Genomic DNA, 27,641 nt, shown 5'->3' on the forward strand with positions numbered 1-27,641 from the left:
ACAGGGCCATCTCACACTAGACCAGGTTGCTCAAAGCCCTATGCAGAATGAGTGGCCAGGCAATGGAACAGGCTGCTTAGAGAAATGGTGGAGTCACCATATCTAGAGGTGTGCAATGAAAGGGTAGATGTGGCATCGAGGGACGTGGTTTGGTGGGGATGGCTCGACAGTTGGATTTGATGACCTCAGAGGTCTTTTCCAGCTTTTATGATTCTATATAAAAACCCCATATTTTAAATAGCAGAACAATTAGTAAACCTTAAATGACATAATATCAAGACCATACACTGATGCTTGTCCAGGCTGTGCTATTGGGAAATAGAATAAATATTGCCTAGCACACCTGCACACCAACACACTTGGATGGCAGGGATGAGGAAATGCTACCTGTTCTTGTTCTGCAACAAAACAACAAACTTTGAGCAAACTCTTGTATCAGCTGCCTACCAATGAAATGCGTTCAGACCTCAAAGAAGCACTAGGGAATAATATGGTCAAGGATGTGTTGGGAGAGAGGGGAAGTAAACTCCTTAAACAAGCAAGGAAATTTTGGCAATTAACCATTTAGAAGGCATCAATAAATGCAAACACTAATTCTTCTCCCATCCCATCTTTCCTACAAACACTAAATACTAAAAAGATGGCACCCAGCATGGGCTAACCCATTCTCCAGTCAAGCTACCCAGAGATCAGTGCACCAGGGGATATTTCTCCATCCTCTAAACAGTTTGCTTCGCAGCGGCACTTGCACAGCCTCTCTTCAAAGACTATTTCACTCCTCCATTGCTCTCACTCTGAAGACATTTTTCCTCCCACTCCGATATTCGGAAAAATTTGACAGCTACAAAAATGTAATAAACCAACCAGTCGGATTATATATATATTACAGTTTGAAAAAGATGAAAGGCTATATTGTTAAAAGAGATAATTTCAGCAGCTTCCACAACGTAGACTGTGCATACACAGAAGAAAGGGAGCTGAAGCAGCTTATATTTTGTCTTGTAAATTCCCTAAAGTAACCCAGCTTCTGATCCTCAGCTCACATCAGGAGAATGACACTGAAAAGACTAATAAAGAGCTGCCAAACATCTCATAAGGACAAAATACCTGAGTGTTCATATCATCTCTTGCCAACCCATCAACTGAAGTGCTATGAAAAAGGGAAACCTGTCTGCTTAAAAATCAAATATTCAGAAATAGAAGGAAGCAAATACACAACCGTGACATGTTGGGTCATTTGGGATAGAAAGCACTATATCAGACATAAGTGGTCAAATTATGATGAGCAGTAGCTAAATGGCTACAGTACCACACTACTATTGATACTGGTAGACATAAGCAAGACTACTATGTCTCAAGGCAGAATAAAATAAAAGCAGAAGTTAAGTTTTGGGGTTTGAACAAAGTGAAACACGCTGTAACTTTTAAGTAATAATTGGTCCACCACAGCATTGGAAAATAGATGACTAAAGACAAGCAAAGGTCTCCACACATTCAGCTTTACATCAGGCCATTCAACCCATTTGATAACAGTAGCAATAATCAATCGTAGCTGGAGAACAGAGAAATTTTTTTAAAATCTTGTGCTTTGATTTTGGAAGCCAGTTTTGACACCTGTAGGAGAATACATTATCTCTATGAGAGCTGAGACATCTTGAAAAGCTGGCACCCCATAAGATTTTGGCTTGCCATTGTACAGAAAATTTTAACAGCCTTGGTGTTCAGTTTACATATATACAGAATTATAGAATCATTAAGTTTGGAAAAGACCACTAAGATCATCTAGTCCAACTGTCTGTACATATATATATCTCACTTGATTATAGAAATCTTGAGACAAGGCGAATTTTACATCTTATAGACTAGCAAGAACACAGCTGAAATTGCCCATGATCTATTCCCTGATCACTCTTACAGGAGATATCCCTTTCATGTTCATAACCCATTCTCTGACCGCTCTTTCATCACCCCAACAACTAAATTTTCACCAAGTCTGCAATCCTACTCAGAGAATTGAAATGTCTCACTCTGGAAGTGGCTTTCAAAAAATAGATTTCTTCAATAGCTTAATAGAAGAACAGAAAGAAAGATAATTTCAGAGGTGCTCATCATAGGAATTCAGGAAAACAGCAATTTCTTGCTTAAAATGGGGATATATCTCTGCAAATTCACTCCATGGGGCAAGAATATTCTGACATCTGTGACAAAATAAGGCAAACAAAATAGTGACAAAATAGTGGATGTCAAAAGGGACCACTTAGGATCATCTAGTCTAGCAGTACTGAACTGTACAATACTTGAACTGGGGAGCCCAGTACGCCAGCTGTGCCCTCATCCTTGCAGAGCAGAGGGTGAGGATCACCTTCCTGGCCCTCCTGGCAATGCTTTTTTAATGCATCCCAGGACACCATTGGCCTTCTTGGCTAAATGGGCACACCACTGGTTCATGGCTGACCACTCTGCACCCAGGTCCTTCTCGGCAGAGCTCCTTTCCAGAACGTCAGTCCCCAGCCCATACTGGTGCACGGGTTGTTCCTCCCCAGACGCAGCACCCTGTGCTTGCTGTTCTTGAATTTCATCATGCTCTTCTCTGCCCACCTCTAAATCCATTTAGATTTGTTTAGGCCTTGACCAGTTAAGTTTCAAGTATCTCAAAGAACTGATATCTCACCTGTCCTTGACCAGGACATTCTCTAAGTTGTCAAAAACTATTGCGGTTTTTTTTCCTCTTTGACAAGCCCTCTTCAGATTGAACAAATCAAGCTCTCCCCATCTCTTCTTGTATATCCAGAAAATCCAATGTCCTCTCCTCAAGGTGCTTCAACATACTGGTGTCCTTATTACAGTGAGGAGTCTCAAAGCAGACACAGCAAGCAAATGCAGTCTCTCAAGTGCCAAATAGAGGGGAATTACTTCCTTAAAGCTGCCTGTTATGCTTTATAAGAGGGGCATGTGGCTTATCATGTCTGGAACAACACTGCCAATTCACATTCAGATTCACAGTTAGGTCCCTCTTGGTGTTTGACTTTAAAATTCACTGTTTTGGTCTCTTATCCAAGAAACAACAGTAAACCAATGGGGCATTAAAACATTGGCCTCTGTGTCTTCTTACTGGTGAGGTGCATTTTTGAGTCCTCCCATTCATCATCCTTTACCATCACATCAGTTTCTTTTCCAGTGCTCTCTGAATGAAAAACACATCCCCCAACTTTAGCAAATCAGTACTTTAAATCATAGAATTACTGTTTATTGTGTGGAAGCAAATGACAAGATCCTGCAAAGCTCTGAGTATTAAAAAAAAAAAAAAGTTAGATGTGTCACTTAGTACAGGTCTGAATTGCAGTGACATCCATACTTTTATTTCTCCTGAATTAGAAACTCTACAAATATAAAGAGTTTCAAAGAGTCTCTTAAGATTAAAAAAATGATAGCATGGAAGAACTTGCACTGAATTAAAACATGCAGGGGAAAAAAAAATGAATTACATCAGTGGAACAGTCATTTTAAGAATTCGTGTTTCGGTTCATTTCACTTACAACCCTGCATTTGCTTTCACAATTCATCACAAAGAGCACGGAGAATCTGAAAAGGCAAAAGAAGAGCAGCAGAATGGGAAAGAGAAGTTACAGAATCAGAGCATAAACTAAAGGATATTGGGAGGATTTCATGAATTTATTGCTTGAAAAAGAACATAGAAGTTTCCTCCCATTCTGCAATATAACATCCTTGTTCTTCATTCTTGACTGCCACTGAACCCCTTCCTTTGGCATCCCTGTCTCAAAAAGCAGTACAACGTGAGCACAAATGGTTAGAAAAAGGAAAGATGAATGCACATCTGTACTCAGACATTCAAACGAAAGGAGGATCTCCTCCTGCCTAAGTATTGGTATTTGATGATGTATTTAAAAATACATTAAGGACTAAAATGCAACCAAACAAAAAACAACCATCATTAAACAAAAGCAGTCACAAACTGAATGGCTAAGGTATCCCAGAGATTGATTTTGTGTCATCTTTTACATAGAAAAGAATATTACAAAGAGGAAGCCTGACAGATAAAACAGATTGGCTTTGGTTTGATTCTTCCACCCTCAGCCTCACGATCTACAGAGTGAAAGGCACAGTGGGTGAGAAAGCAAAAAAGAAGAAAAAATAGCCACAACAAGCCGCACAAATGAAACTGCTCTGCATTTCCACCTGATAAGGCTCTGAATAATAAACTTCCTTATAAAAAATACTAAAATAAGAACTTGTACTAAAAAGACAGCAAGTAATGCAATACGTTCCACCCCATCAACTAGGAAAATCACAGGGCACCTCTGACGGAAAGCAATGCGCAAAGGTCTGAGTTAAGTCTTTCTCAACAACATGGGCAAAGCCATTTGGAAGCCACTTCCTTCATCTATGAACTAAGAACATTAATACTTGACAGTCCTACAGCACCTTCATAAAGAATATTTTGTAGAATACTTTAATATTAGCAGTAAGAAAGATAAGTACAAGAAGACTCGAAAGTTTCAAAATGGGATTTTCACTAGCACTTTGTCTAAAATTATCAAGTGCTAAGAAGAACACTGGGAGCTTGCAAGCAAAGATGTGGTTTGGCTGATTAATCCATCAGTACTGCCCAGCCTTACTTTATATACAGCCCACCACAGTTACCCATGTTTCTCAGGAAGAGTTGGCACAGGAACAACCACCATTGGAGGCAAACAAAACCCTCTTTAATGAAAGGAAAAATGGCATAGTTCAAAACTAACAGACATTTTGCCACCAGCCATGAAATCTGTAGACTGCATGTACTTCCTACAAACTTCACATCAGGACGTTTCAGGTATTAGATTATTTTATCCCTCTGTTTTCATGGGTTTGGTAGTAGATTCTGTGTTTTGGGGATGAAAGTTTCAGCACAGAATTTATTTCACAGCTATTACAGGGTACATTACACTAATTACAAGGCACATTATAGCTTGCTATGTAGTGCACTGTGATAAATCATACGGTGCTATGGTCCATTGTAAACACTGCCATACATCTCTGGGCACTATTGGATGTTTGACCACTCTCATAAATATGAGCATTTCTGTAGTACAAGTATGGTTGGCTACAGAGACTAATTTATTACAGTTTTCTTTTAGCACATTAACTGTGTAGTAAATTCTCTACCTTCTGGGGAGAAAAAAAAAGAAAAAAAGAAAACCACAGCTGAATTTTCTAGTTATGCAGTACCAGTAGTATTTCCCCCTTCAGCAACATACAACTCTTTGCATTTTCCAAAAAGATAGGTATTACATCACATCCACACGTCACGTGCAGTGAGAGAGGTTTCTGGCTTTCGAGTTTGTCACACCTGAAAGGCTGGAGTGAGAGGAGGACAGCAGGTTCCCAGCTTAAAAGAACTTGCTACCATTATGAGCAATACATCCAGTTTTCTTTCCACCTGCCCCCACACCACAGGTTCGTTCATACACAAAAAATGCAGTCAGAGCTGCATCTCATTCAATCAAACATTTCTGAAGTTCACAAGCTGCTCATCAAACACAGGGAAAAATCCTGACAAAATATTTCTACAGAAGAGAGTCCAGATATGCAATGGTGTGCATACACATGTAACACCAAAAACCCAAACCCTAGGCAAGAAAATGCTATCCAGACATGTCTAGGCTCCTCCTAGAGCAGCCAGAACAGCTTTATGGGCAGGACCCTTGCTTGTGATAGGAGAACCAGATTCCAAGGAGAACCATGAGTAGAAAAACACTGTGGAGCTCTGTAAGAAGTTGGATGGAATCTCTCCTTGATACTCCACAGTTCCCACTGGCACAGGAACCAATCTCTTTTCCAGAAAAGTACTGCCCTAGAAGCTCCGTGGTGATTTCCAAACAACTTTCAAGAGGAAACAATGCCAACACAGGTACACCAAGATGTTGCTGAGGTTGCATGAGCAATCCCATAAGCAGGACAGCTCTGATGCTTGGAGCCAGCAAAATATCACCTCTTACATATGCATCCTGGACTCAAGGACAAACTTCAAAAAATGAGAGCAACTTTGCCTCCAGCTCAGTTCTGTGCACAGTGAACTGGACTTGAGTTGCAGTTTGTTAAGAGTTAATCACACAACAACCCTTCCTCCCATGGGGAGAAGAGAGTGAAAGAAAAAGGAAGAAACCCAATTGAGACAGGAGAAAATAATTTGTTAAAAGGAATGAAAGATAATAAAGAATAATTAAGAATAATAAATCAAATGAACCAAAAATAAAACTAGATGAGAGAGTTTGAGTCTTTACTGGCAGACCCTCCATGGCTGGCCTCCTGGAAGAGACAAGGGAGCTCTTTTCCCATCACCCAGGGTCAGAAATCATGTGGAAGCTCCTAAGAAATGAATTACATCCCAGTGTCTCTTACTCTTGGAGAGTCAGACCTCAGATGAGACTGCTAGAGAAAACCACGAAACACAGCTCCACAGCACACTGGGTCTCGGCACCCAACTGCCTGTCGTACCATGTCATTATATGGAATACTGATAAAACCAGGAGAGTATTCACCCCTTATTCTGCATCATTATATCATGCTTTAATTGTACAACATAAATAAATACATTACAAATACGTTACATCTTCCAAAATCCCACTACACCTTGGAAGGATTGTGTTTCCTTCTTACTAGTTAGCAGAGACACAGCAATGATTTTAATGATGACATCCATCGGAATGTGGTGACATCCATCCTGTCACATTATTCCTAGGAATCGTGTTTCCTGTGCTGGTCCTTTAACTTTACTTGACATTACAGTGAAGTATCAGCAAACACCAATAAAACCAGGACAACTTGAAAGAAGAAAAACAGAAAGTCCAGCTCTCAGTCTATAAAAGACATCTTCATTTTCCAAACTCATGTATTACTGAAGGATGCTGCAGAGGTCTTTGGTTAAGCTCAAAAAAGAGGTATTCTCTAGCTCAGATTGGAAGTGTGAGGTGAAATGAGAATATACTTTGTGCATACCACATCACACCAGAACTCCCTTAATCCCAATAAGAGACCTGCTCCATGGATGAAAAAACAGGAGGACCCTCTGGAGTTGTCTTCTGTAGATAGAGGAGGAAAAATGAACCGCCTTCCCCATCTTGGCATATAGGAACACCCAGCAAAACAGGAGCAAACACAGACAGCATCATAAAAATTTTCTTCAGACCTAAAGAAATATTCAGGAGACTCCTTTTACTTGTGTTTTTACCACAAGATCATTCTTTGCACTATGACAGCAGTCAGGGTGAACACTTTAACTACTCTATATTCAATAGTTTGGAGAGGAAATGGGGGTCGGTAGCCCACCCAGTTGACACAGAAAAGTCAGATAGCTCAAAAGCTTAAATTTGGGGCTTTTGTTGTTAGGTCTTCAATGCACTTGCATAGATTAGGTTCCCAATGGCATTTCAGAGCTCAGTCATGTTTTGACTTGTTATAAAATGTGACTATTTCAAAAGCTGCCCTATAGACATCTGCTTCACGGAGCAAAGAGCACAGCAGTAAAAGCAAGCCCTTAGCCTACCCAAAGACCAGAAGACACCAATGCTGTGAGCTGATACCAACAGCTTGACTAATGCCCAACCAAAAACTGTCCTGCTACAAGAGCACTCACATATCAAGGGTCAGAAAACCTCAACACCACAACTCAACTGGAAGAGCAAAATACAGATGAAAACAGTGTGTGATGACTGATATTAAAGACAGGCACACCAGCTCCAGGTGATGAGATCAGAACAAAAACATTCCAGCCACTGCAGTACAAGATAAACACCAAAGCATGCTTGCACATAATCACAGCAGTCCCAAAACAACAGCATTTCTCCAGCTTTCGGGCACTGAAACTTTGGGTAGTTGTTTCCAGCTTCTCTTTCCCAGACACCCCGGAGGCCCATGAATTACTTTGGGCAAAGATCCAAGAAAAACAAGGCTATTTGCCCAGACATCTCCACTGAGCACAAAGGGAAGACTGGGCAGCGGTTAGATGCCTGCAAACCAAAAATTTGCTCAGAAAGAGTGAAATCCACAGCCTCAGAACTCCCAGAGGAGCTGGGTTCTTTTTTTCTGTATATAAATTTATGTTGTGTCCAACTGCAAGGGAGCGGTGGCCAAGCTGTGAGACACAAGCAGAAAGTTAAACAGACAACAAGACACTGTCGTGCACTCTGCCAGTGATTGAGAGTGTGGACAGTACTTGTTGGCTCACAGAGGCTATTAGATGTCCAGGCATCCAGTTGGATGGTGGCTGCAGCTGCATGCCCAGCTTGGAGCATCTCCCCCATCACTCAACTGGACAGAATAAAATGCCTCTGACACGAAGAGCAGCACCAGTCTGAGCGCATTGCGGTGGCTGAGCAAAATGAAGCTTGCAGAGTGTGTCCTGCTGCTAGCCAAAAGCAAAGGAGTTCATAAAACAGCATCCAGTCCGAACAGCTGTCCTGATGCACAACTGCCAAGAGCTGCCTCCCCCACACTGAGCACACAGCTGGCAAGGAGCTATATTATTTAAAAACTGACTCAAGTTCTGCGTCATTTTTAATACACAGCACTAGACTACATGTGGTGAAAGGATAATGCAAGGGATGTATTTCCATGTTAGGAGTACTCTTTCGAAAGCTGAGAACCAGCAAGACCAAAAACAAGGAACCTCTGTCCATAACAAAACCAGAAAATGCCGAGCAAACCAAGTCATCTTTTCAACAAAGAGCTTTTTTATTGCTGCAATAATAACGCTTCCAGCTTGGCACTACTGAGGACACATTTAAGCACAAGTGGATGAACAAACATCTGGTGAATTAATGCACTTTTAGCAGCACAGTTTCTTCCCATAAGACACGCCAGCCCAAAAAGCGTGATGATCTAGACCAAAATGGTCAAGACTGTGACCACCCATGGTAGATGCATCCATGAAGTTATCTTCAATTGCCTTGATCACAACCCCAATTACAAGATATCCTAGATGTTGGCTGAAAAGATACAAAAAAGAAATTTGCAAACAGGTCTAGAAATCCACTCAGTATAAGAATCATAGAATTGCTCAAGTTGGAAAAGACCTTAAAGATCATCAAATTCAACCGCAATCTAACCATACTACTCTAATAGTTCCAAACTTGCCAACCAAAAAGGAATAGCACAGGTGTTCCTGTCTGAAACCTCTGAGCCTTGTCCTCTCCCTGCCTCTGACAGGGCAATTCTTTTCACAGGCAGCAAAACTCCAAGGTTGTCAAAGGAGCAGTGGGACTGAAGAGTTCTAACAACTACGTGCACTCAGGAACAAAGGAGTCCTACAACATACATTCCTGCTCAGTAATGAGATTGTAGGTGCTGGCAATAAAGCTAGAATCATTAAATCATTAAGGTGGGAAAAGACCTCCAAGATCATCAAGTCCAAATGCCAACACATCCCCACCATGCCCACAAAACCATGTCCCTCAATTCCTTTTCTTGAAAATCTCCAGGTACAATGACTCCATCACTTCCCTGGCCAACCTGTTCCAATACATCATCACTCTTTCAGAGAAGAACTTTCTCCTAACAAGTTAGTAAATTACCTAAAGATCTGTTGGACATGTGCATTTTATGGGGTAACTGCATCTTTATTTTAACCAAAGTCGCCCAATCTAGAGGTTTTTTAGACAACACAGGGATGTATTTTGAACCAAAGCTCAGTGTTCCATCAGAACTGCAGCAGCAAGAAAAAGGGCAAAAATGCCACTGAAGGATTTAACTAGAGAAGACAAGAAAGTCAACACCAGTTTTACCAGGTCATGACTTTTCAGAAGTTGAGATTTTGATTTTGTTTTCCGTTTATTAGGAAATGCTACTGGCAAAAACATGGGCAAATTATAGGTGGCTTCATGGCACAGATCTCTGCCAGTGAACTTCTCCTTGGCTAAAACGTTGACAATACTTAATAAACCCTACCACAACATTATCACATTTGATCTAACTACGTGACAGAGACAGAAAACTCTTCAGCATCAAGATTAATTATGACATAATAGAAAGTCCATCAGCTTTCAGTCCTGTAAATATTACATATTAACTCTCGAAGGCAATTTCAAAACATGGTCATTTTTTCAAGGGAGTGAATTGTTTATCCTATCAATACCATGACTTAGCTACTCTGATTACTACCCAACTTCCCCCCCTCCCCCCTTGTTTTCTTATAATGAGATTACAAAATAAAATGATTACAGCTTATTGCAAGTATCACATCAGCCTATAGATTCCACTCCACAGCCCTATTCCTCTTTTACCATATATAATTACCTGCTAATTTAGACAGTAAACTCCAGTGGTTTCCTTTCATTATGGTTACCTAACAGCAGAGTTTGCATAGTTTACTGCAAATATACAGCATAGAAAATAATTTGATCTCTTTGTGAGAGGTGCTATGCATGAGGGTGTGCATGCGAGAACAAAGAGAAATTGGAGAAGCTGGTTCTGTGCCCTTCTTAAAAGGGTTCTATCCTCATTTTGGTTGATCACGACACTTCTAGTGCTGACTGGAGTATGGTGATCAGTGGCCAATAAATAGTAGTTACGAGGTTTTTTTGCAAACAAGGTGGTGAGGCATTGAAACATGATGCCCAGAGAGGTGGTGAATACCCCATCTCTGGAGACATCAAGAGGTCTTTCAGCATCTAGAGGGGACCTACAGGAAAGCTGAAGAGGAACCTTTAAAAGGTCCTTTAAAGGGACCTTTTCCACTCCTTATCAGGGAGTGTAGTGATAGGTCAAGAGGGAAAGGTTTAAAATTAAAAGAGGGAAGATTCAGATTAAACATTATAAAGAAATTACTCAGAGTAATGAGGCACTAAAACAGGCCACCCTGAGAAGCCCCATCTCTGGAGGTGTTAAGGGTCAGATTGGATGCGGTCCTGGGCATCCTGATCTGGTGGGCATCAATCAGCTCATGATCTTCAGAATTTCTTTGAATTCACAATATACAGATCACTGCTTGAAGTTTCCAAGATGAGTCGTTCTGGCTTGAGCCACACTAGATCATCGTGAGTAATCATGCACTTGGGCACACAAGGATTGATGACGAGTCAACCTGCATAACTGCCTTAAAACAACAAACCGTCAAACCACCATCAAATGCAAAAATGCTTTCTAGGGTTTGATGCTGGATCAGAAATGTTTGGATTCTAGAGACTACTCCTATGCAATCAGTGCCTGACTCCCTTCGCTCTACTCTGTGGCTGCCAACAAGATCACATTCCATATCTGCATTCAATTATTTATTCTCCCTTGTGATCCACAACTTGTGAGTAACCACTCACAACTATTACCATTCTTAGAGTGAGAAAAGGAAAGAAAGAGGAAAAATCTGTATCACCACTCCATAAAACAACCTTGAATTTGCAAACAGGTCAGACAGCTGCCACCATTTGGCTAGAAGATAAGTACCATCACCTTTAGGATCTCTAAACGCAGACGTAACTCACAACAGCTCCTTCTTCTCTGCTTAAATAGAAGGACATCTGGATTTGCCTCTCTTGCAGAAACCTCACAGAACGCTCAACACAGCTGCAGAAATGCTGGCTGCCATCCTAAAACAGCACAGAAACCTGTCCATATGTAGAGAAGGTGTTTTAATACGTACAGAAAAAAAACCCAGAGCTGGCAAAGTATTAAGCCTATGGATGCAGCTAGCTCAGAATGTGCTGATGTGCCCTGAAAACTAGAGACTGAAGCTAGAGCTGCCAAAAAATCTTGCTTGACAGAGGACAGATTCATTGGGAGCTTGATGCATAAGGTGGTGCACAAACGTCTTCACTTCCAAGACACTCTTGATTTTAGATGCTCATTTTCTGCAAACTCTAGGTCAAATAATAATAATTAAAAAAAAAATTAATTCCTCCTCTTTAAAAAAATGTAAATGCATAAACAAAAAAGGCTACATTGTCAGTCATGCCATAGAATCTCAACCTGAAGTTGGAATGCTTGTAGGGAGAGCAAAGACAGTTCTATGTTTTCTCTATCCTACCTGCTCCACTGATGTAAGACAGATGCTGTACTGAAAATTAAACCTCAGTCATCCCCAGTAATGAAGTTGTGGGTTCACATCATATTTCCTCACAGCATCGGGAGCAGTCTTTTTTGGGTCACCACAGCATTCACATGCTGACAGCTAAGACAGCAACTAAAACACCTTATTTTCCCCTTCTATACACTCAGCAGAATCCTATAGAGCATCACTATGGCTGAATAACCACAATGTGGAATGAAGGTATGGAAAAGTACAATGGGAGAGAAGCAATCCAAGTCCACATCACTAGATCTATGCCCTCATATATGCCTTTGGACAAGCAGTTTGCCCAATCCTTAGTGACCCTAAAGACAAAGCCAGTATCCAAAAGGAAAATAGCCTTTCTGAGGTTCAATAGTAACACTTGACAAGAACGGAGAGGAATGAATAGGAAATATAAGGACTGAACAAGGACTAGAACATAACAAAAGCATCAACACATGGAAGTTAGCTTCCAATAGTTTAAGCAAACCAAGGTACAGAATCATAGAACCACCCTGAATTCGAAGAAGCCCATAAGGATTATTGAGTCCAACTCCTGGCTCCACATAGGACCACCCAGAACCCAAACCCTGCATTTCAGAGCTTTGTCCAGATGCTCCTTAAACTCTAGCAGCTTGGGGCTATAACCACTGTCCTGGGTAGCCTGTTTTGTGCCCACAACTCTCTAAAGAAGAGCTTCTTCCTAATCCCCAGCCTTACCCTCTCCTGACACAGTTCCATGCCATTCCCTTGGATCCTGTCCCTGTCACCATAGAGCAGAGCTCAGCATGCCCCTCCACTCCCTGTGAGGAGCTGTAGGCTGCTATGAAGCCTCTCCTCAGCCTTCTCTGCTCTGAACAAATCAAGGGACCTCAGCTGCTCCTCACACACCTTGCCCTCCAGATCCTTCACCCCCTTCGTAGCCCTCCTCTGAATGCTCTCTAATAGTTTTATGTTTTTCATATATTGTGGTGCCCAAAACTATATACAGTGCTAGAAGTGAGACCACACCAGCACAGAGCAAAGTGGGACAATCACTATATTTATGCACAGTTGCACGCATGCATACGTATTCTTATGCATTGATATAAACTCAATTTTCCAGTTATCAGGCCTCTAGCTGAAAGCACTGATGAGCAGTCAAAAAACAAGGAGAAAGAAAACCACTCAATCACACAAGATTAGTCTGAATTCCAAAGCTGATGCTCAGTGTTCCTACCCAAACACAAATCTTAGTGCAGGCTTAGGCCCAGTTGATCCCTTCCTTGCATCACCTGGACAAGTGAATCAGGGTCAGGCCAATAGAATCACGTTACCAGGGAAGACCTGCTGGAGTACCTAGCACAGAGTGGTCTCTCTGGACCTTGGCAGACCCTGGCAAACACTTGGCCACGTAGAGAAATAGAACCTGGGACAGGGAGCACGGTATGCTTTCGCCTTAAATTCTCCTTGCAGAAAAACTGCCTTCCCCAAGTACTCACTCTGTGCAGATCTCAAGTGCAAAGAATCAAAGAGCTAGAAACAACTCAGCTGCCTGGACTTTTGAAAGTATAAGGAGGTGAAAAATAGCAAAGCTGAGAAAGCAAATACAGCTTCTTTGCTGCAAGAGATGTCCATATACGAGGCTTTCAAGAGCCCGTGCCCAGCTGCAATGACCCTCCCCAAACAGATCCCATCCACTCTCCTCATCACATGTCACCAGACCCAAGAAATCTCCGAAGGCATTCAAGATCAGGTTGGATGGGATCCCGGGCAGACTGATCAAGTGGTTGGCAACCCTGCCCAGGGAGGTTGGAACTAGATGATCTTTGAGATCTCCTCCAACCTAAGCCATTACATGATTCTACGAATGCATAGAAAAAGCAGGGAGAGGAAAGTCAACAAGTGTCTAAGAGCATAGAGACAGGACTGGTTATGCAGATGGATGGGTCAGTGCATCAACAGCAGCCAGCACGCTGTCAACACCAGCCAGGGACCATCATTAACAACATATCTCTGTAAGTTTGAAGGGACTTTCACACTTATCACGTTCTCCATAATTATGTTCTCAATTATGTTCTCCATAATTCACACCACCATCAACCAGCACACCCTTGCTTGAGCTGGGCGAGTTAAGAGCAAGAGACATTAAGATATGGAGATACCTCATCACTTAATCCATATCCAAGCTCTAAAAATTCCTGTCCCACTATTTGCTTAAGTGTAACAACTCCAAATTGGTCTAGGCAGCTCCTTAAGGCCACATTCCCGCACCACCAATCCTTTATACCATGCAGAAGAAACCACACGTCAAAGCAAGAGTTGGAAAGGGAAAACTATAAAGCTGAGGAAATATGCCTTCAGCAAAATTTGCTTTAAGGCATGACTAGCTAGCACTGAAAGCCAAATGGAGTTGTTTTCAGCTCAGTTCCAGTAGGAAGACACATTACATCAATCCTCTCCATCCAAATATGGTGTTGGGGTCTACTCAGGAGAGCAGTGATACCTTCTCCTCCTCTCCTTCACACATATGTTGCAAGGGCATTCTGGGGCAATAAGCAATGCCATTTTTGGAAATCTTATCTAGAGCAAAAAGGGCATAAGGGCATCCGTCCAACTGATTCAACATTGCTGCTGCTGCAGGTAATATTGGAGCCTGAAGGAATTACTATGCAAAGCACTGCTCCCTCCCTAAACACGAGCCTTGCAGGTGATGAACCACAGCTGCTACTTCAAGGAACATTATGGACAAGCCATGTAAATCTACAGCTGCTTCATACATCTTCAAGTGTGGTGGTAAACCATATTGAGGGAAAACTAACAAGAACAGTTCCAGGAAAAGCCAACAGAGCTTTGCTTCTGCTCTCTTGGCCAAGAACAGAGTTGCCACTTGTGAATCTGCTGCCGAAGCAGATGGTAAATCCCCTGGGAGATAACCTGCACATCACAGAGTCACGGAATTATTCTAAGTTGGAAAAGATCACTAAGATCATCTAGTCCAACCAAAGCACGCTTCACTGCCAGGACACTGCCAGTCCCCTGAGCATCCAGGAGATGCAGGACCATCAGTCCTCAGCCTGCCTTTCACACTGCATGGGGGCACAGCCAGGCTTTACTCACTTTGGCAAGAGGTTCTTGGAAACTCTTCTTGCCAAGTCAAACCCAAAGATGTACAGAACAATGTGATTCCCAGTGATTTCAGGGAATTTTAAGCACGCATGTTTCAAAACACTGCCATCATCCAGATTTCATTTTTTCTATACACAGCTAGCTCTAGACATCAGAGACATGAAACCATCAAATGACAAGCACAGCGATAACAGCAGGGAACACAAAAATATGGCTGCAACTGAGACACCTCCAAGATAGAGTTGCTGTCTATATGAGTCAAGCTAAAGCACGACGCATAGGGACTCCTTCCCCAGCCTTGCCATCATATCTGAACACAGAAAGGAACATAGCACCAAATCTTGCTCACTGGTTTTCTGTAGGATGGTTGTGTACTGTCTGGCTTGGCATAAAAATCGACGATGTGGGAGTGAAAAAAGACAACCAGCCAGACCAGCTATGCCTGAGTAGGTAAACAGGTGGCTTTTTTAAGTGAGTTAGATAAGTGGTATTTCTAATCACATTAGCAGAGACACTTAAAACAATAACTCCTAGCAGGGTTCTATTCTGGGGAGAGTTTAGAAACAATAAAAGGCCTGTGCAGGAAAGCTTTGTTTTAGGGAAGGAAGAGCTGAAAACTGGGGCAGCCTGATTCAGTGGTTGGCAACCCTGCCCACAGCAGGAATTGGAGCTCGATTACTTTTACAGTCCCTTCCAGACTAAGCCATTCTATGATTCTATAAACCACTTCAAAGCTCAGTTACTTTTCTAAAAATGGGCACGTGAAGCTGTAAAGGTGTTACAGGGTTTTAAGACTTCCAATTAGCAGAGGTACGTAAGTGGACGCTATCATTGGTTGCAAGGTGTCTGTGATGGGATATGGGAGTCATCTGTTTCTTTTAATTGTGCCACTTTCTTTAGGACTCTGATCTGGCCATGGGAGGAACACTCTGGCCACAACCCAATTAAGCGCTGCAGTTTACACTTAATTTGACAGAACGTGAACAGCCTTATTCAATTGGTACCTTTGCATTTCTCACCAGCAGGCTGTTTTTTGCTTCCTTACACACACACGCAATCCTACTTTGTAAGAACTTCCATTTCTGCCTTTATTTCTAAGATCTTTCGTCCTTGAAACACAACTCCCCCCAGCTATAAAAGCATCCAGTTGTCCTCACCTTAAAAAATACGGATGCATCCTGAAGAAGCAATTCCTGTGTCCACCAAACCAGACAGGTGAGATGCAACTGAGAAGTGTGCCTTGTGGCTCTCTGGTTTTATCTGCAGATGTTCAGATGATGCAAGAGGAGTATTAGCCAGAAAAAAGGTAGACTCTTCAACATATTCATCTACATTGCACCAGCTATTTAGCAGGCAATATTTCCTAATTTACTGCACTACAAAGAAAATGCAGTACCCATTTACCAGCCTAGTATCAAGAAAGAGCTCTTTCTTAACACACTATACACTGCTTTGCTCAATTAAAGCCAATGAGGAAGCGCTTCTTCACATCCTGCGTTTAGTTCCATAACTGGTTTTATTTGCTGAATACAACAGTATTTCTAAAGTATTAATAAATACTTCTTACATACAAAGTTCTCTTAAAAATGGATGCAGTTTGCTCAGAGAGAAAGAAAGAAAAAAAAAGAAAAAAAAAAGCAGATAAAATCGCAGCAGTGATTTGTATCTGCCCAGAGCAGCAATCCCAGCCTTTGATGACCTCTCCACAAACAGACCAAGCCAATTACACGCTGTGACAGCAGGTTTTCCCCTCCTGCATCAGCTCCTGGTTGTTGGCTGTGAGAAACATCGAAAGGTCACGCAACAAATATCCATGTTACCACACACTCCAGGCTACAGACAACCAACCTAGAGGTTTAATCAAGATTTAGAACAAATTGTGCAAGGTGTTTTGGAAACATTGATCTTATTGAGTTGCTACAGGATGTAAATCCCAAGCACATTCCCATTTAACCTAAGAAAATCACTGCAAGGGAACTCAGCTCAATCCTTTCCACTGCTTCCCTTTGTTTGCCATAGTCTTCATGTGTAGATCCAGGTATAGATATTCCACCTCATCCTTCAGCTTCCCACATCTAGGACCTTCTCAGTGTCCTCTTGGGAATATAAATCTAGTCCATGGGGCAGATGGACATTTTTACTTCTAACAGGTGACAGAAGTAACATCATCAGCTTGTTAGAACCCAACAGACAGGACAAGCCAGTGTGCAACCTCTCGGCTTGCCTCGTACCACCAATTTCTGGTTGATCAAGGCCATGTTATTGAGCAATAACCACATAAGTCATAAGGGATCTTTCTGTGCTGGGCATTCCAAAGTGCCTTTCGTTTATTGCCCTTTTAGGAAGGTAAACATGCAGCAGGGACTATGAATTGGGAATTCATGTCTTCTAAGCACAGGTGCTTTCAGCTGTGAGCATCTTTCATTGAGGGAGCAGAAATTTAGGAAGAGTATGATGAGAAGCATGTACAAAACCATTGAGTTTATGAATTTTATAGATGCACTTAGGTCTATATTTCAGTGCTCACATTCTCATCATCCCTGTTCACTGCTGAGCATTGCTAAGAGCAATTAAAACCCAGGTGATTCTCCACTGGGACAAAGAAATACAAGAGCATGCTCTTAGACAGCCTGAAGCCTCACACTGCCTCTCCGAAGCTACAAGATCTACAAAATCAGCTCATCCTACCTGTACCACAAGGGATTGGTAACTCCAAATCCCATCTGCTACCCAAATGGGGAAGCTATTCCCTCCTTATGAAATGTTTACAGGGAAAAAAGCTACCTCAACCACACAGCTCACCCCAGTGCTTTGAGTCTTCTCCAATCTGTTCCACCTACACTTACGAGCTTTCTCAAGCACAGCAAAACAGCAGACTGAGAGGAAAGATCCACCTGGAAAGCAAATGTTGCACAAAGCATCCCTCTAAAAGCATCCTGGGATGAGAGTGCCAGAGGGTGATGCTGTCCACCTGTGTTCACCACCAAGGATCTGAAGCACCAGACTCAGTGCACGATGTACCAGATGGCAGCATAGTAAAATTCAACGAGAAAGGAAGTTGGCAGAAGCGTGTGCCAAAATCTCAGTGGCAAGAGGTGGACAAAGTCATTATGGATTTCAACCTCTACATGCTGATACAGACACAATGATGAAAATGTCAAAGGCCATCTATCCTTCAGTTCTGTCTTCTCCTTGGGATCAAGAAGGTGACATTCTTTTCTAAAACCCAAAGCTAAGGTGGCTATTTAAGTGTTACACATTAGGTTTCCTTCCTCCCTCTACTCTTATTTCTTTTTCATCTGAACCACTCAGCCACGAACAGGACTAATTTCTTCCTGCGCTGATAGAGGAATTGCTACTGACTGTTAAGGTGAGATTAATTTCAGGATTGAGGTCAGAGAGAGGAAACTGGTGGAAGAAATCCTTCATGACTGCGTGATGAGGTTGTAGTTCTATGAGTAATGGTGAGTTACGTGCCCAGCACCTTGGGCATGGATGGCACTCATTCCTTCCCTCTCTTTCCAAAAGGAAAATGTCATCCAAGCACACAAACACAAGGTTTATTAAAAAAAAAAAAAAAAAAAAAGAGTTGGAGGCACAGATTTCTGCTTGCTTGCATGACGTCCATTACAGCTGCTGTCTAGAGGAGTTTGCCTGGTGGGTTTTCCAGGAGCATCCCTGAGCTACTACACAAACTATGCCTGTCAGATGTTCACCATCCCCCTGAAACCTAAATAGCCTCCGGGGTGGAAATCAGGAGAGTGCCAAGATGAATCAGTTATCAAAGCTACTGCCTTGTACACCTGTATTACTAACACTGTCTTTGATTAGTAAAGCAGGAGAGATTTGAGGCATTCGCTTCAAACCACGTTACCTCCCTGGTCTTCATTTCTGCCCTATCCATTTGCCCATACATTTATCTTCACAACACACCTCTGATGTTGATAAAGGTCAGTATTCACATCCCACAAGTAAGGCATCATCAAAGTTGCAATGGAAAGGTTACAAGATGCAGAAGGATGCCCAGGATTCCTTGCTCCAACGTTCACATCCTCACTGCCGAGCCAGCTCTTGTTTTCACGCACAGTCCCAAACGCAATGCAAGGACCAGCTGTCTGCAGTGATGCCTCGTTCCTTCCAGCCTGAAAGTCAACTGCAACCAGCTTCCTCTTTTGAGCAACAGAATACTTGCTCAAAGAGTTTATGTGACATTATAATGTTCACAAAGCTCAGCTGCATGGAAACTGGAGGGGAGGAAGAAAGGCCCTTTTCTGAAGATATCTTGACTCCATCTGGACCCATCACCTTCCATTACTCAATTGCCCTTGTGGGAATTCTCCATGCCTTCCCCTATGCCATGCTCAAGCCTAAGATGTGAAAATAGCTTACGACAGTTCCTGCTGGCACGACATTGACTCTTTCTCCTAGAGGATGAATTAGCAGATGGGTCCAGAGGAAGATGGCCGTACAAGAGAGCTGTACAACTGGAGTCTTTCCAATTCAGTAACTACAGCCCAAAAGACCAAAGATACAGAGATCTTTCAGGGTCAGAACCTCTTTCCAAGGGTAAAAATGGGGTCAAGGAAGATATCTGCTTCCTGTTGCATGTGGTTTTGAAAGGGTGGGCAAGCTAATTTATGTCTTCATGGGTGATTTTACTATTCCCTGAAGTCTTGCTTTGCTTGCTTATTCCCCAGTCAACCCACTGTGTTACTCCAGCAAAGTAACCCAAATACCAAGGAGCTGATGTGCTCACAAGCATCTTCCATCATGCAGAACTAAAATTAAAATATTCACTTGGCCTCGCCTCACTCCCTCAAATCCATTGTGGAAACTTCCCTGTGTCATGTCAACAGAAAGAGCAAATGGAAGCTGCAAGCACAGCAGAAGGAGAACTGATCTGCCAGTAGCAGATTTTGATGCAAGGTCCCAGCTACACCACCATGCCCATCCTAGCAGAACAGTTGACAAACTCATTGATGGAGGTCAAAAGCTTTTCTGGATATATCCATAGCAAGCTATAGATGCTGAAAGATTTCACCTACAGAACTCTAGATTTGCCTCAAATACTATGCTAAGGAGGTAATATACTCAGCAATGGTGGTTGGCATCTCTTAAAAAGGATGATGATGGCCAAGGATGGGTATTTCTGAAGCATACTGTAGTGGAATGGCAGATTTTTCACTGAAAGGCTTTAAAGCTAGATGATAGCCATCCCAGGCTCAACCTAAGTACACTGCTTGAGACAACACAGCTGCCTTTAAGAGCATTCTTCCTCAATGCGTGAAGATGGTCATCTTCCAACAAGGACATGGGAGAAGACACAGGAGAAGATAGGTTTGATAATACCCCAGTGGCAAAAGGCAACTTTCAGTGACGATCACTGTTGTAGGTCACAAACAAAATGGCTCACATTACAGCTTTGCCACTGCACTGCCCAGGAGTAGTTAAAACTGGATGCTTGCAGAAAACTGGGGGGAAAAAAAAAAAAAAAAAATCAGTATAAAGCTAAAGGAGCAGATGGGAGCAAATGCAGCTTTTAATGTCTAAAACACCATGACACGTGACAAGGTTTGGCATCCTTTAGTAAAAAGAGCTGCTAGGAGCCATCTGTGAAAACATCTCTGCCTCCATGCGTATCACTAACACCTTATCCTAAAGAGAGCTATTGGGCCAATACAAAACATGGCCGTACCAGACCAGAGCTAAATCCTGATGCACATGGTACATCCAGCTCCACTCCAGCTGAGATGAACAAATCTGTAAGAGAGACCATTGGGATATCCCTCAAGACAGTCAGTGCTCTACTGTGAAAAGCCCATTAAGCAGTCAGACACAACTATGGCAAGTGAAGTCATTTCCAAGTTCTTGCTGCAATCCTTAACAGTTTTCATTATTATTTATTATCATTATTATTAACAAATGACCTCTTTCTCCATGTGTGACAAATTTATCTACATCTCTTTTCATCAAGATCATAGCAAGAAAGCTGTGACCATCTTAGACAGTGCGTGGTTCAGCAAACACAGCTGCCTGCACTTAGGATGCATATTTTGGGGTTGAAATTGAGATGCAAACTGCTGCTAAAATAACCACAATGGAGGAGTGGTTGCTTTTACTTCAGAAATAGGGAGACACTTTCCATTTCTTCCCTCCCTGCCTTCCAGTTGATTTTTCCAGTCTATAGAAGGGAACAGGAATTGCAAAAAAGAGGAGAATCATCTCCCTATCACAAAAATGCAGATGTGCATCCCAATGAAGCTCGGTGAGCCACCAGTATCAAGCTAACCCCACCAGCACAGCCCTGTGAGACATGCCTGTAAGAAACCGAAGCAAGAGGATCAAGAATTAGAAAGCAGAATTGCAGAGCTGTCCCAGCTGTGATGAATGTTTTCCTCTACTCCATCACAGAATCCAATAGAGCATCCAAGGAGCCACCAAGCCGAACTCAAGGGCCCTCATCATGTGTGCTGAGCATGCTGTGATGGGAGGGAGGAGAAACGAGAAACCTGACATCTGCTGCATGCAATCAGTGTGGTCAGGAGACTAAAATTATATCAACCAAGAAAGTGAAAATAACACCCTCTAGTGATGCCACAATAGTCTGTATAACACATTGGCTCCCCTGCCTTCATGAGCTCTTAGCTTCTGGAAAGTAATTCTAGAAAAATTAATAATTTAGTGGCATATTTTTTCCATTGGTTTCAGTTTCACAGCATTCTTAAGTGTGCTGTGGAAACACTCATTTCTTTAAAAATCATAGTGCAGATCAGTAAGGATAATGCTCAGAGAAGACGTTTTTCTGGTGCAAGTGGTCAGATCGATACAAGAAGTAATGGCTTTAAATTAGGCCAGGTAAGATTCAAGTTGAGTATCAGGAAAAATTTCTTCTCAGAAAGTGGCCAGGTATTGGAACAGGCTGTTCAGGAAGGTGGTAGAGTCACCATCTCACCATCCTTGGAGGTATTCAAGAAACATGGAGATTTCCATGTGGCACTGAGGGACATGGTTTAGTGGGCATGCTGGGGATGGGCTGATGGTTAGACTAGATGATCTTAGAGGTCTTTTTTCCAACCTTAATGATTCCGTTATCCAAAAACAGCTTCTTACTATGCTGTGGAAGCCCTCCCACAGCAGCAACACCAGGTGTCACAACATAACCCTACTGCAAAGCTGTAAAAATTCTTTGGAAAACGACTCGATCTTGATGATATATCAGGTCCTGCACTGCTCCTGGATGGTGTACACATATTACAGCCCCCACAGCACATTTCCAGCATTGCCTGTTTTTGCTGTTATGATTTCTCCTCACCTTGATACAGCTGGCAGCAACAGAAGCAAGATCCAGAGCTTCAGGCCAGGGGAAGACAGCTCTCAAAGACAAAGATAGCATTCACTGCAGCAAGATCTACAGAGTTGATTATCCAATGCTTCAGATGACTATAACGTCATCTATGAATTTAAAAATGTACAGACTTCAACACCCTCTCCTAGTCTAAATGCATAATCTCCCATGCAACAGTCCCTCTTTCATAGAATCTAACAACACCATTAAGCAGGTCAGAAAGCTCCAATCTTTTACAGGATCAACTACATTCCAGCTGTTGGGCAAGATGAAGAAACTCCAGCTCAACAGTCAGGCTGACCAAAAGCACATTGCTACCTCCAAGCCTTTTTGAGACTTGCACAAGAATCATAGAATTGTCAGAATTGAAAGACTTTGCCAAGGAGGAACAGCTCTTCCCCAGAAGGCATCAAGCGCTGCTACAGCTCTACAAGAGTGTTGGATAATAAAAGCAACAACAATAATAAATAAACCCCAGACTTCTTTTTAAATTAGCTCTAGATATGTTTTAAATTTCAATCTTTTGTGTTTACCTCTGAGGCTGGAAAACCTACAACTTCATAAAAGGCACTGGGGCATAAATCCACAACTAGATGAAACTCTAGATCATCACTAGATGATCTTAAAGGTCCCTTCCAACCAGACCATTCTATGATTCTACACGGCTTTGGCTTCATTTCCAAGCTTTGTTATTTGAAATCCTTAAAATTGGGGCAGAAAAGAGGGAAAAGATGACAGCTCTCCGCAAGCAGCTTCAGGATGTGAAAGGCATTTGTTTCTATTGCTCACATTTCAAGTCCAAACTGAGAAGCTGACAAAATCTTTGGAAGTACCTTGAAACACCTCCCTATCACAACTGCTCTTTGCAAAAGAGAAGCAGCTTAAAACTGGCATTTAGTAGAGACTGCTGGATAATCTGCCATCTTCCACAGAAAAAAATCAGTCATCCCTAATTCTGTGCTTTTATTTTTTATTAAAAGACACCCAAAAAAAAAAATCCAACAGATTTATTGATTCCTCTGCATCCACCCCATAAATCTCCAGTGGTTTCAGAGCATCTTTAGGTGGTATCAGAGAACATGACAGAATTCTTCCAAGAGAAAATTCAGGAGCTTTTAGCTTGTGCCTGTTGATTTTTTAACATGAAGTAGGAATTCAAAACTCATCAGTTTATCAGTTGTATTCTAAAGGAAAGAATGAGGTGGAGAACAACCTGAGTACAGGTTTGAGGTTGACTCAAGTCAATGCTATGTGCCCAGATCTTTGTTTCCTAACCTAAATCTGTCAAAAAGGTGCTGAACTCTGTGAAGTGCTTTGAAATCCCTGGCTGTGCTACACAGTGTGAGTACCTTGAGCAGAGGTACTCCAAAGCAAACCACTACATGGAGCTCATGGCGCAGTCTATCTGAAAATAGACAGAAATCCCCACCAAAAAATATCTAAGTCGTCAGGATAGAAAAATATATCCCAGCAGATTGTTGCTAGCATTATATGAATCATCATGTTGTTATAGCAACTTCGTATCTGCATCAAATCTAAAAACCAAGCACAGCTGAAATAATGTAACAGCATTAAGTAAAAATGATATATAACAAGATAAAAATGGATCGGCTCGATCTCCGAGGAGCACCCACACTTCTTTCTCACTCTCTTCCCTCCCTTTGAAAACATTGCTTTCCTGTATTTAAACAAAGATAAGAGACTTGGAGCTTATGAAGGAGAAGCAGAGCACTAACAAGCTTTAGAAATTCAAGGAGAATTTTCTAAATAAAAAAAAAAAAACCCTTTAAATTAAACCCAGTGCAACTCTCAGTCATGACCACCAGACAAGCCCCAGCCAACTGATCCCTCTGTTCCAATGTACTGCAAAATCCACTGCTTCAAATAGTAATGCACATTGCCATCCCTGCCTGTTCAGGAGCACTGAGCACAGAGATCCTGAGCAGAACTGAAGCAAGAAAGGACATGCATAAGGTGTATTTCTTAAGGTGGATTTGGTTATTTTATTCCAAGAAATGAAAAGTATCGCCAAGGTGTCTGCTTCTGCAGTTTGCATGCAAGGGCTTCACACCTCACCATCAAGGCATCACAATCATTGCAGAAACCACTGTTTTGTCACAGTTAGTGCCAGGGATGCAAAGGAAGCACCACAGGGTGCTGATCTGCTCCTCCTCCTCCCTAAAGATGCTGCCACTGTCTCAGAGGTTTGAAAAGGGAGACAAAAAAAAAGAAAGAAAAAAAAAAAAAGGGTAATGGCTGGGAGATTTGCAAATTTTGCTCTTGAGGATTGAAGCAAATTAAAAACAAACAAAAACAACCCCGCAGCTCTAGTCCCAACAAAGTCCCATTAGTCTCAACAAGCGCACTAAAACATTTCCTGTAACTCAATTAATTAAAAGCTAATAAAAAGAAACAGTCTAACTACTTCTTTCAGAGTTCACGACAGCATAAGCATCACTCTGCCCCAGACAGAAGAACTGTTTTCTTTCTTCTTCTTTATTTTTTTTAACTGCATTTATTCATTAAAGTTTCCTCGTAGGCTGTAATGAGTCACTTCTCCCTGCTTCTCTGGATAGTGCAAAGGATTCGAGAGTTACGGGATTTAAACAGCACTGAGGCACTTGCAAAGCCTATTGGAAAAGCTTCCAATGGAGCCACAGCTCCAAAATCCCCTTTAGATGCACGGGCTCGAAAACCTCTTCAGTATCACCATAGCTATGTCAGGGCTTGAGCCTGGTGGTTATCTTGCTCACAATAAGCACAAAAAACTGCTTCCTCTGCTCTACCCAAAAATAACTCATCAAGCTTGTTTTCCTCCTCAGAAGAGTTTGGGAGGAGAAATATAGAGCTCTGAGAGCAAGCAAGATGGATGCTACTCCTCCCATGAATTTGGCAGCTCATGAATGTGATGGAACTACTTCTGCACCAGTGAAATACGGAAAGAGAAATTACAGAAGATGGTATCATCAACAGCTTGAGGCATTTTGTCTCTTACCCTTGCAGTCAGCAGCTGCAAGTCCGAAAGGTGCATGAAGGAGGGTAGGAAGTAGGGTGCAAGCAGCTATTCTGCAGGTGGTTTCCTGGTGAAGAGTAGTTCAACAGATAAATATCATTAAGCTAAACAAAGAGCTCAAGAGAGAAACTTTCCATCATCACCAAATAGTGGTGGAGCATGCCCAAGCTGGTACGTCCATCCTAGCCTGGTTCCACTGCTGCTCTCAGGAACCCCTGAACTTCCCAGGACTGCCACAACTTCCACCACTCCAAGGCAAAGGAAGCTTTGAAGAAGGTGTGTCATCACTCTGGGGAGAGGCTGGACAACAGAAATAGGACACATGTCAGCAAACTCTTGATTATGTTGAGTGCTAACGAATAAGGGCCAAGCTAACATCCACCATGAAACCAACAGGAGAGACTACTCAGCCGGGACTGAGATCACCAGCCCCAAGGAACTCAGAGTGATGAAATTATAGGTTATCAGGGGAAATACTCAGTTAGCCATCTCAGTGCTCCCTTAGAGATGCTCTCCTTTAGAGAGCAGCTCTTCTGAATGAGTAAATGCACAGCACTTGCTATCCAAGGATGGCTTGCAAAAGCCCCAAGATGTCACATACAGCACAATGCACTATCCAACTTAATGTCTTCAAAAGCTGTTAGCTACCATATGCTAAGAAGACAGAAGGCAACAGCTCATCAAGTTCTTGCTTTCCATTTGTTCAGTCTTTAGGGGAGAAAGATTTTTAGAGATCCCCACCACTTCTGCAGTAAAAACAAATAACAACAAATCATTACTAAAACAGCACAACCTGAGTTCAGCTCCACTATCAGCAGGGCTTTCCATTAATGGTTCACTCTTATCCATGTGCTGTAGTGGAGGACCTGGAATTGCTGTGTTGATGGCAATAATCATCTGTCACAGTAGAGATCTTCCAACTTACCCAGAAACACAGAACAGCTTAGGTTGGAAAGGACCTTTAAGATCATCTATTCTCAACCCCTCAGCTGAAGGCAGGGCTGCCACACATCAGATAGGCTGCCCAAGGCCCCATCCAACCTGGCCTCAAATGCCTCCAGAGCTGGAGCATCCACAGCTTCTCCGGGCAGACTGCTCCAGTGCTTCACCATCCTCTGAGTAAAGAATTTCTTCCTAACATCTAATCCGAATTTCTCCTCTTTTAGTTTAAAGCCATTCCCCCTTGTCCTATTACTATTAAGATGGTGTAATAAGTCAGCCGGCAAGGAACAAGAAGCAACATGGCGTCTTTCACTTTCCTGTGTAGAAAAATCACAAAATATAAAATATAAAATCTGAAGAAACAAACTGAAAACAGAACCTAAAACTTTTTTTTTTTTTTTTTTTTTTGCTTCCACCTAGACTCCTTCCAAAGGGTTCACATGCCAATCTAATAATAAAACTGTCATAAGGATGATGTGATTTTAGTTTTCAAGCTGAAGGTTGCTATGGGAGGCTGTTCCCAGCAGCAGCACTGCACAGCATTTGTAAAAGGCCTTTGCAGCACCAGACACTGATTTTTGAGTAGGAAGAATTTCACAATTTTCTTGAAAAGCCCCAGAAAAAGCTGCACTCCCAGAAAGAGATGGAAAAAAATAAAAGGGGCAATAATTTAGAAACCTGTTGAAGTGTGGATGTAGAAAAGTAGAGGTTTGGGTACGTCATCAGGTAACCCCCAAGGCTTGCAAGTTGGTGTGCATCAGCTGAGCACCAGTTGCTGTATCTGCTCAGACGTGGGAGAAGTTAAAGACGATGCAGTGATCTCACACACTGCATAAGCAAAGAGCAGAAATAGGAACAGTTATTGTAATGCCTTTACAGCAGTGCAATCAGCTGCGGGAAACTTGGTGCATCTAAATCCTGAGTTTGCCATAAAAATGAAGCATCGCTTCCCAAGTGGCTTACCTGTCATGGGACAAGCTTTTTAGAATAAATAAGGTATACATACAGGGAGTTGCACAAAGCTGGTCAAATACAAATGATACCCTTAAAAGCAGCAAACATAGCAGATATTTTCTGTATAAAATGGTGAGATTTAGGAGCCTGTTACAACCAGCAGGATTTACAGGGGAAATACAATAAGGAAGTTTACCAAGGACTTAATACAAGGACATAGCCATGAAGGAGCAGGAGAG

The 27,641-nt window shown here is 42.1% G+C and overlaps 1 protein-coding gene across 10 annotated transcripts in view; it reads right to left on the minus strand.

Moving 5' to 3' along the window:
• Positions 1 to 27,641, minus strand: part of TSNARE1 (t-SNARE domain containing 1) — a 464,710-nt gene that overhangs the window by 401,501 nt on the left and 35,568 nt on the right. Inside the window, exon 1 of one of the 10 annotated variants that reach the window (XM_052704282.1) lies at positions 24,124 to 24,133. The exons of the other annotated variants lie outside the window; for them this stretch is intronic. The gene's annotated coding sequence lies outside the window, so the exon portion shown is untranslated. Of the gene's footprint in view, positions 1 to 24,123; positions 24,134 to 27,641 lie in introns of those variants that run through there. 10 annotated transcript variants of the gene reach the window in all.

Source organism: Tympanuchus pallidicinctus, unplaced genomic scaffold (assembly GCF_026119805.1).
Source record: "Tympanuchus pallidicinctus isolate F22 unplaced genomic scaffold, pur_lepc_1.0 scaffold5, whole genome shotgun sequence".
NCBI lineage: Eukaryota > Metazoa > Chordata > Aves > Galliformes > Phasianidae > Tympanuchus > Tympanuchus pallidicinctus.